The sequence below is a fragment of the Aquarana catesbeiana genome, linkage group LG10 (assembly GCF_042186555.1).
Source record: "Aquarana catesbeiana isolate 2022-GZ linkage group LG10, ASM4218655v1, whole genome shotgun sequence".
NCBI classification, from domain to species: domain Eukaryota; kingdom Metazoa; phylum Chordata; class Amphibia; order Anura; family Ranidae; genus Aquarana; species Aquarana catesbeiana.
Window position 1 is genome coordinate 114,588,461 of NC_133333.1, and position 21,157 is coordinate 114,609,617.

General features: G+C 45.2%; 1 protein-coding gene across 1 annotated transcript in view; it reads left to right on the forward strand.

Moving 5' to 3' along the window:
• Nucleotides 1-813: 813 nt before the first annotated feature.
• The window catches only part of FXYD6 (FXYD domain containing ion transport regulator 6), a 234,743-nt gene continuing 214,399 nt past the window's right edge, over nucleotides 814-21,157 (forward strand). Inside the window, exon 1 of the mRNA XM_073601113.1 lies at nucleotides 814-1,115. The gene's annotated coding sequence lies outside the window, so the exon portion shown is untranslated. The remainder of the gene's footprint in view (nucleotides 1,116-21,157) is intronic.

The window sequence follows — 21,157 nt, forward strand, 5'->3', positions numbered from 1 at the left end:
CAAATCCAATGACGCGGGCGCCGGGGGCGGGGCTGAGTTATACATTCGGCAGCTATGGATAGGCACAGTGGCAGCATTTGATGGACACAGTGGCTGCATTTGACGGGCACAGTGGCTGCATTTGATGGGCACAGTGGCTGCATTTGACGGGCACAGTGGCTGCATTTGATGGGCACAGTGGCTGCATTTGATGGGCACAGCGGCTGCATTCGATGGGCACAGTGGCTGCAATTGATGGGCACAGGGCTGCAATTGATGGCACAGTGGCTGCGTTTGATGGGTTTTTTTTAGACTTATTTAGTTTGTTTGCACCCCCCCCCCAAAAATTTTTTAGCACCAGCCGCCACTGGGGCCAACTCAATATTGAACCCTACGGACTAAAACTGGGATGCCATTAAAGTTCACGGGCATGTAAAGGCAGGTGTCCCAATACTTTTGGCTATATAGTATATGTGCTTCCAGAGGGTAGTGCGTACATCTGAGTTTTGGGAAACTCCTCATAACAGGCTGTGAAAAAAAAAGAAAGAAAAAATATGACCCTATCAATTAGAAGATGTTTTATAGTGTTAACTGTGTGGATTTGGCATAAAGCAAGGCAGAAAATGACAGATTTAGGCACAGATTTGTTTACATGACATCACAGAGAATTCAAACAGACACACTTGGCTGCTCCATCAGTGAGCGAGTACAACTTCATGTGTCTGGGAACAATATTTCTTTGCTGTCAATAGAGAGGGGAGAATTGGGTGTGACATCTAAAATCTGACTCGAGATAATGACAGAAGTAAGAAATCCTTTCTGAGAAGTACATTTTGTATTTCATTTAAAGTGCAGATGTCATCTATTGTCAAAGCTATCTTCTCCTCGGCTCACAAGAAAGAAGGCTCAGCCACATAGAACACCCTCCCATTGCTGGTCCATAGAAAAGAATCTCCCTCCCTTGGAGGACGTGTGATTAACCAGCACAGCCGTCTGCATCCTTCGCTCTCAGAGCATCACACATATACACACATATACACACATATATACAGACAAGCACAACCTACAGACTGCACTCCCAGCACAGGGAACACACCACTTGCTGATCACACCATCGGGAAGCAACATACAACAAGGTAACATCTGGATGGTTTTGATGTGTAGCATGTGATGTGTGTATAGATTACAGATTTCTTTTTATTTTAGCGTAATCATTTTAACATAGTCATTTGCGAATCGGCAGCGAAGCGCACAATCTAATCTGGGTGGGTTATACGCTGTACAGACAATATTTTAGGGAATTACTGTTGCATATTTTTTTTTATATATATATATAAAAAGAATTTAATATGATTTATTTGGTGATGTGAAATAATCCTTCTATAGGGTAAAGGCTGATTTTCCACCAATGTTATCTGAGCCTTCTCCACCTGAAAATAGGACTGGTGTTTATTATGCCAAAAATACTATGAATACAAATCATGAAATCCATGCGAAAAAGGTTCAGAAAGTCATCATCAGAAGCCACAACTATGGAAATGGGATTTGTTTGTATTATGGGAGTTCTAATCCTTCTCTTCCATTGTCCTCCCTTCCCTTTGTCTGTTCATGGTCTATTCATTCACACAGGTGTCCGGTGCATGATATCGGAGAGATTTAGTTAGATAAAGAGGTTCATCTGGTGTAATCTGTTCATCTGTGATTTTTAGGGGGGTGAGTGTCAGTAGGGTTGACTATATGAATATACACAACACCCCACCTCTCTTCTTAATCCCCCCCTTCCCAACCCCCCCCCCCCTCCCAATCCCCCCTCCCCCTCGCCTGCAACTCCCAGCAGAAATCTCCTTCTCCTTGAAGATGCTCCAAAATGATGAAAGATCCAGTTACAAAGAAAATGTCAGTGCTGCTGAAAATGGGAGCGACAGACGTGACACAACTCAGGGGAAGGACAATGCACATCCTCTGTTCATTCCTCCAGATCTCGTGTCTTTTTTGCTTTTAAAGAGCAATTCACTAGATCTATACAGGAAGGAGATTAACCAGATGGGAAGAATACTGATTTTGTTTTTCCCGTAAAGTCAGAATAATCTGCATTTTATCTGGGGCAAAACGACATCGGTGGCAGTAGAGGCACACATAGTTGTCTAAGGTTTGAAATTCATTTTCAAGGGACTCAAAGATTATATTAAATGAGATCAATAGGACTTGGATTAAATAAATGTCATGTACGGCAGTATTTCAGAATTCTTTGTTATAAACAAATGTTAGAAAACAGATTCTTTATGGCTGCATTCACACCTGAGGAATGCAATGTGTTGCGTTTTTTTTGTGCGTTTGTCATGCAACAGCATAGGGACGCCTATTCACTCGAATGGCCTGCTCTACATGCGACAAACACACCAAAAAGCTTATGTACCGTACCTATTTTTGGTGCTGAGCCAAGCGTGTTTTGGGTTTATGCTGTTTTTTCATGCATTTTTCGTGAGACAAAAATTGGCACTGCTACAGATTAGGAAATAATGGCACATTTTGCTGTGCTTTCGTGTGTTTCCGCAGATGTGGGCAGAAACGCATGCCCAGAATGCTTAGGTGTGAATGTGGCCTTATTCAGATAGATGGATCTCTCAAAAATGTAACTGAAAGGTAAAGTATAAGGCTCCATTCACACCTGATCGCAGGCGGAATTACATTACCTCTAAGAAGTAATGACATTGCAAACGCATCTCGCATTTTGCAACGATTTGAAATCACGATCGAAATCATGGTGATTCCGCCAGAGATCCAGTGTGAACTGAGCCTAAGGGCTCTTTCAGGAGGAATGAACTTCGTCAGCGGATCCACCTGCTCAGCGGGAGATCTGTTAACTTATCATCTCTGAGCAGGCGGATGACAGGTCAGTGTCTACTCCGCTTATGCAGAGCGGGCATAGATCCCCATCTATCTGTTTTTGATGGATGGGGAACAGATCCCCATCTCTCTGTTTTTGGCGGTTGGGGAATAGATCCCCATCCCTCTGTTTTTGGCGGATGGGGAACAGATTCCCATCCCTCTGTTTTTGGCGGAGGGGGAACGGATCCCCATCTGCCTGTTTTGGCTGATGGGGAACAGATCGCCATCCCTCTGTTTATTTTCAGTAAGCAAATATTTTTAGTTAATATTGCAATGTCTACCTTAAAATAACTGTAAACCTTTGTTTATTTTAAAATAAAAATAACAAACATGCCTATACTTACCTGCTCTGTGCAATGGTTTTGCACAAAGCAGCCTCGATCCTCGATTCTCTCCTTCTGGGGTCCCTCGCCAGCGCTCCAGACCCCTTCTCCTCATTGGGTGCTTTCCCTGGGGGCACCTGTAAATGATCACTCCAGAGTTCCGCTGCTGCGTCCATTGGCACGAACAGCGGGACTCAGCCCCAGTGTCATCGGATTGGATTGACAGCAGTGGAAGCCACACTGCTCTCAATCTGTCCAATGAGGAGAGAGACATTGGCAGGAGCCATGGCGCTCATGCACATCGCTGGATCGGATGGGCTCTGTTAAGGGAAATGGGGCATAGTTGGCAACATTGTAAAAAAATTATAGGGACACTTTTTTGTCGGTGGGCGGGGTCTTATTCAAATTAGGGCACGGGGCATGCATTTTAAGGTGTGGTGTAGAGGGGGAAGAAAAACGTGTGGTTTCAATTAAATAGTGGGCGTGGCTTAAATGGGTGTGGCTCAAAGGGGGTGTGGTCCGAGTCTGAGATGAATGAGGGATGGAGGGAGATAGAAAGAAATAGGGAGGGAGGAAAGGAGAGAGAAGGAAGGAAAGAAAGAGGGATGGAGGGACAGCAGGCCCAGATCTTACATCACAATAGAAATATGTGTATTCCATAAAGTTTAACAATCAGCAGATAAAGATACTCCAAACACTTGGTGTTAGCGCTTCAATTATCCCGGCATCATGGTTGTTATGGTGTGTGGATGATTTAAGCGCATTATTATTACATTGTAATATAAAATTAAATATTCTACATTATGGTGAGTTGAACTCAGTGGGAGCCCTGAGTGTGTCCCCTGCCACCAGATGCCATCAGGTGTCCCCAGTGGAGTCCCTCCTTCCATCAGGCATTCCCAGCAGAGTTCCTCCTTACATCAGGTGTCCCCAGCGGAGTGCTTCCTTCCATCAGGCATTCCCAGCAGAGTCCCTCCTTGCATCAGGTGTCCCCAGCGGAGTGCCTCCTTACATCAGATGTGCCCAGCACAGTACCTCTTACATCAGGTGTCCCCAGTGGAGTGCCTCTTACATCAGGTGTCCCCAGTACAGTACCTCTTACATCAGGTGTCCCCAGCGGAGTGCCTCTTACATCAGGTGTCCCCAGCAGAGTGCCTCTTATATCAGGTGTCCCCAGCAGAGTGCCTCTTATATCAGGTGTCCCCAGCAGAGTGCCTCTTACATCAGGTGTCCCCAGCGGAGTGCCTCTTACATCAGGTGTCCCCAGTGGAGTGCCTCTTACATCAGGTGTCCCCAATGGAGTGTCTCTTACATCAGGTGTCCCCAGCGATCAGTGTCCACAGCGGTCAGTGTCCCCAGTGGAGTGCCTCTTACATCAGGTGTCCCCAGCGGATGTGCCTCTTAAATCAGTGCCCCAGCGGATGTGCCTCTTACATCAGGTGTCCCCAGCAGACCATTTTGTTGAAGAACTGCTGCAGAGCCAAACATTCCCGTTTTTCCATGGACAAAAGGCAAAATCCCGAATCGAGACGGCCTCTGATCGGGACGAGGGTCCCAAAATCGGGATTGTCCCGGGAAAATCGGGACTGTTGGCAACTATGAGGGGGGTCTGGGGGGGCAGCTGCAGCAGAGAAGGTTTTTCACCTTAATGCATAGAATGCATTAAAGTGGATGTAAAACCGTTTTTTTTGTTTTTTTTTTAATGTCATAATGTAGAGTATAATATTTCCTATCATTTGAGCCCAGTCTTGCCACAAAGAGTTAATCCAGCTCTGAGCAATCCTCTTTTATTGTTCAGTGAGATAAAACTTGACAAACAGAGAAAAACTTTGTCAAATCCTCCCCCTTGCTGTGAGTGACAGGTGATTTATATATCTCGTGCACTATCCTAAGACATGCATTATTTTTTAATTCCCTCCCACTCCTTTCTTCAGCAGCTCTGCAAGGATTGGCCGTTCCACACCTCAGCATGATTTGGCATGCTGAAGTCATGTGGTTACTTTCCTGTCTTTTCACTGGATGTTAGAGATCATAGCAGAAGTTCAGTGTAAGAAATACACAGGAGAAAATGCATATTGATAAGGGGAGTGTAGAGGTGGGCGGGGAGTCTACTGACATCACGACTCCACCCACCGAGCTCCAGACAACAGACCCACCCACAGAATCTGCAGTTTTTTGGCTCTTATAACAGACAGAGGGGAGACATTTGACAGGTAAAGATACATGTAGGAGGCATGTATATCCTTATAGATAACCCCTATGGCAGTGGTTTCCAAAGGATGACATTGGGTTTACATCCACTTTAAAGTGGAACTTCAGTCATTTTTTTCATCTTTCCATCTATTAAATCTTCTGCCCTTGTTGTTTTAACTTTGGATAGTAAAACAGTAAATACCTTATACAGCCCACTTCCTGTTTCTTGTCTGGTAAAAAGCCTAGGCATATGACATCATGCACAGCTCTCTCACTCTCATGAGAGTTTGTCAGGAAGGAAGGGGGGTGAGTCATAAGAGGGCCAATGAGAGCTGCAGAGCTGAAGGTGTGCCTTGGAGTCTCTGTGAAAATCCAGGAAGTGAACAGGCAGCACTTTCAGCTTCCCACAGTTAAAATGGTTGCAGCCAGACTCAATGGAGGGAGATTTCTGCTGACAGTGTGAGCAGAAAAAAAGCCGGCTCATCTGCAAGGGACATCGGTGCCGAAGAGGAAGAGGCAATTATGCCTCATCTGTGCCACCTGCCATTGCCACCTGACAGATCCCACCAGTGCGACCTATCAATGCCCATGAGTGCCACCTATCAATGCCCACAAGTGGTGCAAATCAGTGCCACCTAGCAGTGCTGCCTATCAGTGTAACCGATCAGTGCCCATTATTGCCACCCATCAGTGCCCATCACTGCCACCTATCGGTGCCCATCAGTGTCGCCTCAGTAGCGTACATCAATAACAAAATATTAAAAAATATATTTTTTTTTTAAATTCGGTCTTTTTACATTTTTTTAACAAAAAATAAAAACTGCAGAGGTGATCAAATACTACCAAAAGAAAACTCTATTTGTGGGTAAAAAATGATAAAAATTTAATTTGGGCACAGTGTGATTTGAGTGCTGTAATGCCACTCCAGTCGGGTGCCCCCTACAGTGGAGGAAGCAGACTGCACCTGCCCACATGTCTCATTAGGGAAATTTCCCTAAACTTCTTGTGCTGATGACTCAACAGGAAGAAAGAGGAAATATTTCCAACAAAACAAATCCACAGTCACATAGTTAATCGGCGTAAAAAAGACACAAGTCCATCTAGTTCAACCAAATGTTGTCATAGGAATAATTATCCCCATTAGAAGATTTCTCCTCTATTTCTATTCTGTTCATAAATTTTAATTTTCCCACACTTTTCTGTGATATTGGTACATAGTACAATTATAGAATGTGAAAAAGGTCAAAGACAGTAAAATAAAATAAATAAATTAATAAAAAAAGCTGACAGTGGTTCTAATCCAGCAACACTCTATCCTAGCTTAAGATAAAAGTTTTGTCTTGAGTTATATTTTAAAACGGTATTGAAATGTAATATATTGCAGCTTACCAATCATTAGATGTGGTTGCTGTATTCGTTTTCTTTTTGTAGGCTTTTTCTCATTGTTTTCACCTGGTGACCTGGCCAGGAACACACCTCCTGTATTAGAGTGCCCCCACTCTGGAGGAATGAGCACAGGGGGCAGATTTGGATAGCAGCATTGTCACTCTGAGGGAGGGGAGTATTAGAAGTACTCACTGATTTAAATACACTAACAAATTTCAGCCAAACTTCAGTTAACATTTTATAATCAGTTACAGAAAAACAGTGTTTCCCTTTTGAGATAAACATAGATAGATAAAAGCTGATCATTTTAAGCAGCCCTGCCAGTGTTCTATGGTCTGTCTCATCCCTGTAAGAGCCCTTGCACACTGGGGCGGGGGGCGGCGTCGGCGGTAAAACGCCGCTATTATTAGCGGCGTTTTACCGTCGGTATGCGGCCGCTAGCGGGGCGGTTTTACCCCCCGCTAGCGGCCGAGAAAGGGTTAAATACCACCGCAAAGCGCCTCTGCAGAGGCGCTTTGCTGGCGGTATAGCCGCGCCGTCCCATTGATTTCAATGGGCAGGAGCGGTAAAGGAGCGGTATACACTCCGCTCCTTCACCGCTCCGAAGATGCTGCTAGCAGGACTTTTTTTACCGTCCTGCCAGCGCATCGCTCCAGTGTGCAAGCCCTCAGGGCTTGCACACTGGAATGAAAGCAGCGGCACTTTCGGGGCGGTTTGCAGGCGCTATTATTAGCGCAATAGCGCCTGCAAACCGCCCCAGTGTGCAAGGGCTCTAACTGCAATAACTGTAACTATAACTGTAACTGCAGTATAGCTTTACTGTTGGAAAACATAAGACTCATGCCGCGTACACACGATCAGAATTGCCATCAGAAAAAACTTGGATGGTTTTTCCGACAGAATTGCGCTCAAGCTTGCCTTGCATACACACGGTCACACAAAATTTCTCTGAACTTTGGACCGTCAAGAACACGGTGAGGTAAAACACTACGACAAGCCGAAATAAATGAAGTTCAATGCTTCCGAGCATGCGTCAAATTGTTTCTGAGCATGCGTGATTTTTTTGCATGTCCGAATTGCCTACAGAGGAACGCATTTTCGGATAGGAACTTTTCCCGACCGAAAAATAGAGAACCTGCTCCCAATCTTTTGCTGGCTGGAATTCCAACAGCAAAAGAACGATGGAGCATACACACGGTCGCATTTTCCAAAAAAAAGCTCTCATTGGAGTTTTGCTGGCGGCACTTCCGATCGTGTGTACGCGGCATTACTGTAAAAGACGAACTAAAGCCTAAAAAATGAAATGAATGCAGCCATCACATCTAAGAAATGGTAAGTAGCAATATGATACTTTTTTTTATCATATTTTGGGTTTAATACAGCTTTAAGTTGGAAATACTAAAAATCATTATCTATGACTTACTGTATATACAGAATAATTGGAAACAGGTGTATACTGCTTAGGTTTTTTGCGTGTATGTTAGGTATGTATGTAGTAGTTGCATCGTTTTCAATGTACATGGCTACCAGATGCTGAAACAGTAAATAACAGTACAGAAGAAATTAACATGTAGGCTAAAGAAAGGGGCTTTACTGTCTATTGAGAGTAATGTGAGCACACAGATGGTAAAAAGAAATCGTAGTTAACTAGGTCACTAGCTACATATTCTAGTTGTCTTTCAATATCCAATTCATATCCCATACACACTAGTATACATAAGGTATAAGTAACTGTCTTAAGCAGCCTTACATTCCACTTATGTTTTAAACACGTGATGTATGAGGGAATCAGAGCCCGTTTTCTCCATATAGCCAACATAGAGAGCAGATCTGTGATGTGTGGCAAACACCTATCTACAAACCTACAAATCATAAAGATTCCAGAAAGACAGTGCATTTTGCATTACCGCAATGGTGTAAACAGGCCTAAAAAGACCGCACATAAATAATTCATAGTGTTTAATGTACACAATCCCTCTTCATCAGAGAAGCAAGATTGTGCCTCGAAAAAAATGTATTCTGTATTTCTGTAATCTACTTAAAAGCAGATTTGGCAATCCAGAAACCTTAAAGGAGTTGTAAAGGCAGAAGGTTTTTTTTATCTTAATGCATTCTATGCATTAAAGTGGGGTTCCACCCAAAAAAACAAAAATACTTGAAAAATCCTAAAAACAAAAAACAAAAAAACATTTGGTTATTTTTTTTTTTTTTTTAACTTACCTCTAAATGCCTGTTGCTAGGGGGTCCCTCGTAGTCTGCCCCTTCCAGTGCCTGGGCTGGTGACATCACTTCCCCCTCGGCACAGGAAGGGCTCCGCTCTGCTCCCTCGCCGCTGTCAATCATCTGGGACCCATTACAGGTCCCAGGTGACTGAGTGGCCAATCATGGCGCCGCTCGCGCATGCGCAGTGGGTGCCAGGCTGTGAAGCCACAGCCCGGCGCCCACAGTTGCAATGCCGGCGCTGCTGAACGGAGGGGGAGACGAGCGGGGCTTCGATCCCCTGCATCTCTGGACCCTGGGACAGGTAAGTGTCCAATTAAAAGTCAGCAGCTGCAGTATTTGTAGCTGCTGACTTTTAATTTTTTTTTTTTTTTACCCGACCCCCTGGGTGGAACTCCTCTTTAAGATAAAAAACCTTCTTTGTGTAGCAGCCTCCCCAGCACCCCATAATTACCTACCTGAGCCCCTTTTGTCTCCAGCAATGTCCATGATCCCCTCAGCCATCCAGTACACTCCTCCTGATTGGCTGAGACAGAGCATTGGCGATTCTGTCTCCCAGCAGCAAAGAGGGACCCGAGAAGAGGAGGATCTGGGCTAGGGTTGCCACCTGTCCAGGATTCACCCAGACAGTTCGGGTTTTGAATCATGTGTCCAGGTTTCAGCCTGCCTGAAACCCAGACACATTATCAGACCAGACTGTGGCTCCCCAAGTAACTGGGTACCACAAGCGCGGAGTTTATAGGCGTGTGCACACCCTAATCACCAGAGTTTCCAACCATCAAGAGGGCTGGCTGCAGTTGTCTTTCACACTGACCAGAGCCAGTACAGACCGCAACCCCCTAGGGATGGGAGAGGAGAAAGGGCTCGATCTGCTTCTACTCCTACTCATCTGTATCTGCTGCCCACATTCCAATCCCCAGGGATATTTGGCGGGCAATTTGAAGCCCAAAAGCCAGAAGATAAATCGTGGATGAAAGGTGGCGATGCTTGAGCCCCCATCCTCAGATTAGTGGGCTCACCATCCACTGTTGGTGACTGAAGTCTCCCCTCTCCCTCCCTTCTCGCTCTTGCCTCCCAGTGAGTGAGAACTAAGATAAGGGGGACCCAGATGTAAAGGGGCTTTGGGAATTTTGATTTAAGGGGGAATGCTGGGAACTCTGATGTAAGTGGAGGCTTTGGTGACCAGAAACCCCCTTACATCAGAGATCCCCTTTACACCAGAGTCCACAGTGTCACCCCCCAAAAATTGCTGTGTGCCGCTAAAGTATTCGGGTTTGGCTTGAAGAAAAGGTGGCAACCCTAATCTGGGCTGCTCTGTGCAAAACCAACTGCACAGAGGAGGTAAGTATAACATGTTTGTTAATTTGTTTTTTCTAAAAAGCGAGTCTTTACAATCACTTTAAGTAGTAGCTCCCTGGACATCCTCTCACAAGTGTAGCTATTACATACCTCCCAACTTTGTGAGATGGGACACCCATTAGCAAAAGTATGCGGGGACAGGACACACCCCCTGCCACGCTCCCTCAAAGGAATATTATACAAAAAAAAAAATTGTTAAACTCACAAGTGCTTTTTTTTTTTAAACCACTACTATTCCTTTATATTGGCTTTTGAAATTTACAAATGCAGCAATTTGGAATTTGGATGAAAGGTTTAACACTGGGAAACACTGTTTTAAATATAAATATGATAGGCACTATATTATATACATTTTATATACAACTACACTATATTACCAATAGTATTGGGACGCCTGCCTTTACACACATGTGAATTTTAAAGGCATCCCAGTCTTAGTCTGTAGGGTTCAATATTGAATTGGCCCACCCTTTGCAGCTATAACAGCTTCAACTCTTCTGGGAAGGCTGTCCACAAGGTTTAGGAGTGTGTCTATGAGAATGTTTGGCCATTCTTCCTTTAGCACATTTGTGAGGTCAGGCAGTGATGTTGGACGAGAAGGCCTGGCTCGCAGTCTCCACTCTAATTCATCCCAAAGGTGTTCTATCGGGTTGAGATCAGGACTCTGTGCAGGCTAGTTAAGTTCCTCCACCCCAAACTCGCTCATCCATGTCTTGCTTTGTGCGCTGATCCAAATCATTTGGTGGAGGAGGGATTATGGTGTGGGGTTGTTTTTCAGGGGCTGGGCTTGGCCCCTTAGTTCCAGTAAAGGGAACTCTTATGCCCCGTGCCCCGTACACACGGTCGGATTTTCCAACGGAAAATGTGTGATAGGACCTTGTTGTCGGAAATTCCGACCGTGTGTAGGCTCCATCACACATTTTCCATCGGATTTTCCGACACACAAAGTTTGAGAGCTTGCTATAAAATTTTCTGACAACAAAATCTGTTGTCGGAATTTCCGATCGTGTGTACACAAATCCGACGCACAAAGTGCCACGCATGCTCAGAATAAATAAAGAGATGAAAGCTATTGGCTACTGCCCCGTTTAGAGTCCCGACAGACGTGTTTTACATCACCGCGTTCAGAACGATCAGATTTTCCGACAACTTTGTGTGACCGTGTGTATGCAAGACAAGTTTGAGCCAACATCCTAGGATTTTGTTGTCGGAATGTCCGATCAATGTCCGACCGTGTGTACGGGGCATTAAGGTATCAGCATACCAAGACATTTTGGATAATTTAATGCTCCCAACTTTGTGGGAACAGTTTGAGGATGGCCCCTTCCTGTTCCAACAAGACTGCTCACCAGTGCACAAAGCAAGGTCCTTAAAGACATGGATGAGCAAGTTTGGGATAAAGGAACTTGACTGGCCTGTCCTGACCTCAACCTGAGAGAACACCTTTGGGATAAATTAGAGTGGAGATTGCGAGCTAGGCCTTCTTGTCCACATCAAACATTCCCATAGACACACTCCTAAACCTTATGGACAGCTTTCCGAGAATAGTTGCAGCTGTTATAACTGCAAAGGGTGTGACAACTCAATATTGAACCCTACAGACTAAGGCTGGGATGCCATTAAAGTCCATGTACATGTAAAGGCAGGCGTCCCAATACTTTTGGTAACATAGTGTATATAGATCAGACCAAAATGAGGGACAAATGAGGAAGAAAGAGGGTCAGAGGGACTTTGTTCCAAATCAGAGACAGTCACTCGAAATCAGAGACAGTTGAGCTATGCAATTATCATTTCCAAAGTGATAATCATGGTGTAAGGCCAGCCAAATGGGGTTTGAATCTTGGCCGGATCAGCAGAAAGCAGCCAAGATTCTAACCCTTAATAGGCAGGCTAAATGTACCAAGTTGATTGATCGATTAACTTGGGTACAACCCAGTGGCGGCCCGTCCATAAGAGGCGCAGGGGCGCCGCCCCCCTTAATCCATTTGCTTGGCCCCTAATCTACATGCAGGGCTGCGGACGCATGGATTTCAATTTTTTTTTTTTTTTTTCGGGAAGCACATAATTAGAGCCTAATTGGCTTCAAAAAAGGGTGGGCTCGGGGCACAGAGCACTGAACCCTGAGCCCACCCAGTTATGTGACAATAGCGAATTAGCGAGGAGGAGACGCAGGGGAAGCCTCCGTGAAGCCTCTGAGGAGGAGGAGACGAGGGAAGGAGCTGAAGCTGCCCGTGACTTAGATGGGGTAAGTGCGGGGCCGGTAGGCTGACCGGGTGGGATCAACTGACCGACCAAATGGTGAGGGGGGCCGGTGGGCTGACCGGGGGGGATCAACTGACCGACCAAATGGTGAGGGGGGCCGGTGGGCTGACCGGGGGGGCGGGGGATCAACTGACCGACCAAATGGTGAGGGGGGCCAGTGGGCTGACCGGGGGGGGATCAACTGACCGACCAAATGGTGAGGGGGGTCGGTGGGCTGACCGGGGGGGCGGGGGATCAACTGACCGACCAAATGGTGAGGGGGGCCGGTGGGTGTTTGTTTGCCCCCCCACCCTTGCGATTATCGCTAGCAGCTGCAATAGCCGCTAGCAATAATCACTATCTTCTCTGCCAGGACTGTTTGTGTTGATGGGATGACCCTTGGTTGCAGGAAAGAAATTCGCACCATGTATGGCCAGCTTAAGTTCCCTGTTTTCATGTGTTGGCTTAAAGGACACAATCTAAACCACCTGATCAGTACTCCTGGGAACTTTTATAAGTTAGAGAGCCTAAGAATGGAGTGGGGGCAAAGGGGTGTGTGCAAAATATTGGGTAAATAAGGGGTGCATGTATTACTGCAAAATATGAAGGGTAAGAGAGGTGTGGGCAACTCCCCACATAAAATAAACAGGCTTAATAGTGTTACATGTAGAGCTCTGAAGAGAAACCTAGGGATAATAGCATCATGACAGGCATAAAGGGGATAGAATATTAGTAATACAGGCCTCCAAACAAACAGAACTGACTTAAAAATGCATAGGCATAAATGATTAAAATACACAGAAAACATGTGGACCATCGTAACCATATGTGAACAACAGTTGTTATAATAGGCAACAAACCGGCATTTGTGACATAATTTGGGCAACAACATCCCAACTGTGATAACACATAGGAGAATGTGTAGGCAACAAATGAGCAATTTTAACAATATACTGGCAACAAATAGGCAATTGTTACACTATGTGGTGAAGAAATAGGCAATCGTGACACTACATGGGCAACAAATAAGCAACTGTGACACACAGCAAAAAGATAGGAAATCCTGCATGGGAGTCTAATCTACCTACATTCCATCTCCTGCCTCTTCCCTTCCCTGCTATTATTTTTCTTCCAGCCAGCTCTTTGCAGGCAGGAGGGAGGATCTGAGGAAGGACAGCTCTCTCTACTCTCTAGGGCCTGCTTGACATTCTGGTAACTGGCTGTAAAGAGTAGTACCACTGATGTCACTACTTCTGTTAGTTTAATACTGGCAGAGCCAACTCCTGGCAGTGTGAAGATTCTGCTATCAAACTAATTAACTGTAGCATCTGGGGCAAAAACTGTTGAGTTCCCAGCATAGGTGTGCACAGCCTATTGCATTAGGGTGTGGACCCCAAAACTCAAACACACATGCATGTGGTTATGTGTGTGTAATATATATAATATACTCTTTTAGGCTCAGTTCACACAGGGGCAACCTGTCAGGCAACTTAGCCACCTGACAAGTTGTACTCCATTCAGTGCAATAGAACCGTTCTAATAGGAGTTGCTCCGACTTAGAAAAAGGTTCCTGTACTACTTGAGGGTGACTTTGGAGCGGCTTGCATTGACTTCTATTACAGAAGTTGTTTGCAAGCTGCACGGAAGTTGCGCTGTGCAGAGCGGCTTCAGAGACAGGCGACTTTATAGCCACCCCAGCGTTAACCGAGACTTGAAGAATTGTAAACAAACAATTTGAAATGTATTAAAACATTTTCTTAATGTTTTAGTACATTTTACATCTTATGGCAGAGCCAGTCAGAGGGAGAGAAAAGGGGTGGTGGGGGGGAGAGGGGCGGAGATGAGAGAAAGAGGGAGGTGAGAGAGAGAAGGGATGAGATGGGCGTTGAGGGGGTGAGAGAGAGGGGGGCGTTCAATATTCCTGCAACTCACAATCATGGCCCCATGCTGGTCTCCCATAGGCTCAGGCAGCCAGGATCTACAGGGATAGGATGGGAGGCGGAGCAGATTCAGCCTTCTTCATCCTGTTTGTACACACTATACTGGGCACTACTGATTGGATTGGCACTGCACAAGGCACCCTCCTGGCTGGCAAGGGGGAGATGATGCAGCGGATCCAGGGCTGCAGATAAATACAAGGGATTACTTGGGGTGTGTAGTGACAGGGCACAGTGGGTCCCCCTTCCCTCATGCACATGTGCGCTGCACACTTCTATACACTGGATGGCACTAGTGACCCAGGTGATTAGGGTGTGCCCAGGTACACCCAGCACCCCACTGTGCCTATGGTTCCCAGCAATGTTGATTAGGAGTTTGAGACCATATTAGGTTGCTTAATGCGACATTACACTTAGGCCCACCCTAACTGAACTATCAGACATTGAGCCTAAGATGGGGTCACTTATGGGTTCCCTACAGGCATTATCAAGTGCTTCCAAGAGTCACACTCTCATTGCACAGAGATCCTCCAGCTTGTGTCCGACTTGTAATGGGTCCAATGTTTTCTTTTTCTCAATGAAAAGAGGCAAGGAAGCACTTCAACTTATGGGCACTGTGGGCCACTCTGCATCAGGTTCAATCAATGTAATTTCTTCACCTTGGAAAAATTCTCCAGTAGTGGATAATACAATGTGATTGCATCATCTTGGAAAAAATCTCTGCTAGTGGATAATATAATGTGATTGGGTTTCCCTAGTTACCCTGCATATGGGATGCCCATTTGATCAATGAAACTCTGTAGGGATTTGAACTATATACACTCGAGTATATATTTTCCTTCCTCCTCTCCTTCCAGCACACACTTGCTTGCAGACTATCTCTCCCAGGACCAGCTAACACGTTTCAGACTCTACACAATCTCAGCTGGGTCTGGATGAATGCCCTTTGCAGGCAGGGACTGTGGGCCCCTATGGTGTTGCAAAAATGAAAGTCTTTGGTGCAAGCTGTCCTATCTGTGGCTATTGCTCCAAGTACCACCTCTGCAGGCACTGCCAAGTCTCCTGGCTGCAGCTGCCACTTCCCACTGCCCATACTACATATGCTAGGCTTACAACACTGCGCCCTGCGCTTTCCCTCATAGCTGTGGCATGACCCCACTTAAATGAATCATGTTTGAGAGTGGTACTGTCCACCGAATGTGACATGGAGTATAACTGGGGGGGGGGGGGGGGGGGGGCAGTTGGGAGGCAGTAAAACCATGGCTCGGTTCCCTATTTTTATCACTCCCCAGCTGCCCATGTGAATGAGCCCTGCAAACCAATCCTCCTGTCAGGTGCTCCACAGGGACACTGAATTCGCTTTAAGTCAAACAGAGGTACTTGTAGACACTAATCATCAACACTATTGTTATACACATTTTAGACCACATCAGATCACTTTAAAATCACGTCTTCTTTGGAAAAAGCTATTTTATTAATGGAGAACAACAATAATAACATCACATTTGCATACCTCCCAACATTTTGAGATGGGAATGAGGGACATCTACTAGCAAACGTATGTAGGCATAGGACATGCCCCCTGCCACACCCCCTTAAAGAAGAATTAACCAAAAAAAGGTCAATTAAATCCACAAGGACTTTTTTTTACCACTACTATTCCTTTATATTGGCTTTTAAAATGTACAAATGCATCAATTTATAATTTGGATGAAAGGTTTAGCACTGGGAAACACTTTTTGAAAGATAAAAAGTGAATTTTATATACAACTATATGGATCACACCAAAATGAGGGACAAATGAGGAGGAAAGAGGGACAGAGGGACGTTGCTCCAAATCAGGGACAGTCCCTCGAAATCAGGGACAGTTGGGAGCTATGTATTTGTTTAGTTAATGAAAAATGAAAACACATTTCTTTCAAGAGCCTTCAGACTTGATAAGAAGGGATGTAAAGTGCATGGAGGAGGCACCTTTGTCTGTCTCCAGCCTCTCTAAGGGGACTCAGATTTCTCTGCATTCTTCTAGCAGATGCTACCATTCCTGTAACTGTCACAGCACTCTGGAACCCACCCCCTGATCTGTTTTGCTCTTCTCCTCTGTACTAATCAACACAATGTAAAAGAGCCAAAAATAACCCTTCTTATCACAGACAAGAAGCAAGTAGTAGTTACTGTCAGCTCATATGCTTATTTCAGTAGAAATGATGGAATGATTGATGGCAGATTGGCAGGGCTAGGACTGAGCCACACCTTCAGTGAAGTGATCATTTTGTGCACAATGTGGAATGCTCTCATTTTATTATATAGATCCTGCATATGAAGCACAATGCCTCGTACACACGATCAGAAGCTTGCCTTGCATACTCACTGCCACACAAAAGTTCTCTGAACTTTCGACCGTCAAGAACGCGGTGACGTACAACACTACAACGAGCCGAGAAAATGGAGTTCAATGCTTCAGAGCACGCGTCAAATTGTTTCAGAGCATGCGTAGGAATTTTGCACGTCGGAATTGCCACAGACGATCGGAATTTCCCATAGGAACTTTTTCCATAGGAAAAATAGAGAACCTGCGCTTAATCTTTTGCTGGCGGAAATTCTGATGGAGCATACACACAGTCAGAATTTCCGACCAAAAGCTCACATCGGATTTTGCTGGCGGAATTTCCGATCGTGTGTACGGGGCATAAGGGGTTGGAGATTGTGTGTGTGTTTTTTTTTTAATGACAGTTTTGTGACTCTGTAAACATTGCAAAATCGAAAAAGAAAAAACCAAGATAAGAATATTTTGGAAAATTGTATTCCTACAAAGTAAACAGTAATAAAATGAATTATTAATGAATATGCAGCCTGCTGGTCTAGGAACATACTTGTACTTCTAAATCCCCTCTAGGCTCTTCCCACTTCTCATGCGCACAGGCAGTATGCGCCGCTGCCACCCCCATGTATGAAGACCATGAATACGCTTAGAGTGGACCTTTCTTCCCTTTCATTAAAAATCACATCAGCATCAGCTCTCCATACTGATATGAAATCATCTTACATTCATTAGTTAAATACAAATTTTTGCTTTTACTTACAATTACTATTTTTTCCACTTTCTGGTTGTGTGAGGCACTGGTGATGTAACCAGGGTCTCACAGTTGCATCCTGATAATGCTACATCACCAGCGCCTTCCCTCCTCAGATGATGTGCACTGTCATATGTTCCAAAGGCAGACCCAGAGTTCTCAGAAGTAAAGGGAGATGGATTTATATGCCGTTAGTATAAAAGCCCACTGTGAGAAGAATCTAAAATAAGGTATGCAAAGAACAAAAAGACAATAGTTTTTGTAGGTTGCCCTTACTAAGCATTTCTAAAGGTGTCTATGTTTTTAGTTTTATGATAAGGGTGAAGTTCCTCTTTAAATCTGGGTACACACGGCTGAAATATGGTAGGTTTTGGCAGGAGCCAGTCGACTTTTAGCCCATGTGTACAGCTCCTAGTGTCACGACTGGCTTCTGTTGAATGAGCATGCTGGGAAACCAGCATCCGATAAGCGCTCGCAGCCAGTGGCAGACCCCCTTTTCAGAACACTACAGCTCAGTGGGGGAGATCGTCGTACTAACATTGGATGTGTTAGTACAGCGATTTGTACATTTTTTGTTTATTCAGCCCACTGTGTTGAACCAAAAAAACTTACCCTGTGTACCCAGCATAACTTGTGATTCTTAAAATATGCTTTTAACAAGTACAACACACCAAGACAGTAATGGGCATAATGGCAATAATTACCAGGGTTAAACATCACAAGCAGAACTATACTTTTAATTTGTTTGTACAGGTATCTACTGTATATACAGTAGCAACAACAATTTACATAGCAATTTACAGAGTACATTTGCATTTGCATTAGTCCCTGCGCTCATGGAGCTTATGTTCTTAGGTCCCTATATCGCATGCATACAAACACATACTGGGGCCAATTTAGACGGAAGCCAATTAACCTAGTGTGGGAGGACCTCAAGGAAACCCACACAAAGGGAAAACATGCAAACACCCTGCAGGTAATGTTGTTCTGGTTGGGATTTTGAACTCTAGTACTGCAGGCACAAGTGATAACCATTAATCCATCGTGCTACTTTGCAATTATTATTTTTTTTCTTTTATCCAACAAACTTTTATTTAGTTTACAAAGGTACATTACATGCATGTTTCTCCTTGTCATTTGCATTAAATCATGTTACCAACATGTTTTATTAATACATTAATGAAATCTTGATTTATTAACCAATCAGAGAAACACTTATTTGTGAAGTCTACAGGTCTAATATCTCACATTCCTCTTTATTAATTCACATATTACCGTCTCATCCAACATTTATTCCCAGTAATCTGTCTGCCACTAAAGCTGGCCATACACCTATAGATTATCTGCAGATTTTCTATGGTTAGATGGAAAAAGTGCAACAGATTTCTCCATGTTCCCTAAACTTTGTGGATGGAGGAATGTCCCACTTTTTCCATCTAACCATAGAAAATCTGCAGATAATCTATAGGTGTATGGCCAGTTTTAGTCTACTGGAGCTAGTCTCAGTAAGTCCAACCACACTGCCCACAACTTTTCAAACTTATTTGTACTACCTCTATGTTGGTATATCAGTTTTTCCATTCTTTACTGCGCCTATATTCTCAATCCATTCCTTTGTAGTGAGAGGAGCCTCAGACCTCCAATGTATCATAATAAATTTTCTTGCCTGGAATAAAACCCTGTGTACTGCCTCTCTGCAATGTTCTTCCCATTCGTATTCCTCCAGAGCACCCAAGAGGCAAGCTCTCGGGTCCTGTGGGAGGGACACCTTAAATACCGAGTTGACTATGGACACTACACCTGCCCAATAGGTATGTAGTTTGGGACAGCGCCATAGCATATGAATAAGAATCCCATGATCTCTTTTACATCTAGTGTACTTTGCAATTATAACTGTAAAGTCATCAGTAGGGGTCCGTTCATAAAAGATAGCTGATACCATACTACTATGCACTGTTTTACTCCATGTTACAGCTACAAGTTATATACCATCAAGGTGTTGAGTCTGCGGTGTTCCACAGTTCTAGTTAGCTCAATTACGGTAGTTGCTTTAAAAAAATGTTGGATGCATTCCTGAATGAGCTTTTTTTGTCAGAGAATGGGTACAGGAACTCACCTCACCTCATCTCTGCACCCCACCATCTAAAGCTGACTTTTCCACAGTTCCTTCACAGTTCACCTCTGCACCATTGTCCAAAGCTTTCTTCTGAACTCCTGTCCAAAGCTCACTTCTGCATCTGACCATCCACAACTCACCTCTACACTTCCCATCCACAACTCACCTCTGCACCTCCCATCCACAACTCACCTCTACACCTCCCATCCACAACTCACCTCTACACCTCCCATCCACAACTCACCTCTACACTTCCCATCCACAACTCACCTCTGCACCTCCCATTCACAACTCACCTCTACACTTCCCATCCACAACTCACCGCTGCACCTCCCATCCACAACTCACTTCTACACCTCCCATCCAAACTCACCTCTACACCTCCCATCCACAACTCACCTCTACACCTCCCATCCACAACTCACCTCTACACCTCCCATCCACAACTCACCTCTACACCTCCCATCCACAACTCACCTCTACACCTCCCATCCACAACTCACCTCTGCACCTACCATCCACAACTCACCTCTACACCTCCCATCCACAACTCACCTCTGCACCTCCCATCCACAACTCACCTCTGCACCTTCCATCCACAACTCACCTCTACACCTCCCATCCACAACTCAACTCTGCACCTCCCATCCACAACTCACCTCTGCACCTCCCATCTGAGACTCACCTCTGCACCCCTGTTCACAACTCACCTCTGCACCCCTGTTCACAACTCACCTCTGCACCTCCCATCCACAACTCACCTCCGCACCTCCCATCCACAACTTACCTCCACACCTCCCATCCACAACTCACCTCCACACCTCCCATCCACAACTCACCTCCACACCTCCCATCCACAACTCACCTCCGCACCTCCCATCCACAACTCACCTCTGCACCTCCCATCCACAACTCAGCTCTGCACCTCCCATCTAAAACTTACCTCTGCACCCCTGTTCACAACTCACCTCTGCAACTCCCATCCACAACTCACCTCTGCACCTCCCATCCACAACTCACCTCTGCACCTCCCATTCACAACTCACCTCTACACCTCCCATCCACAACTCACCTCTGCACCTCCCATCCACAACTCACCTCTGCACCTCCCATCCACAACTCACCTCTGCACCTCCCATCCACAACTCACCTCTGCACCCCTGTTCACAACTCACCTCTGCACCTCCCATCCACAACTCACCTCTGCACCTCCCATCCACAACTCACCTCTGCACCTCCCATCCACAACTCACCTCTACACCTCCCATCCACAACTCACCTCTGCACCTCCCATCCACAACTCACCTCTGCACCTCCCATCCACAACTCACCTCTACACCTCCCATCCACAACTCACCTCTGCACCTCCCATCCACAACTCACCTCTGCACATCCCATCCACAACTCACCTCTGCACCTCCCATCCACAACTCACCTCTACAC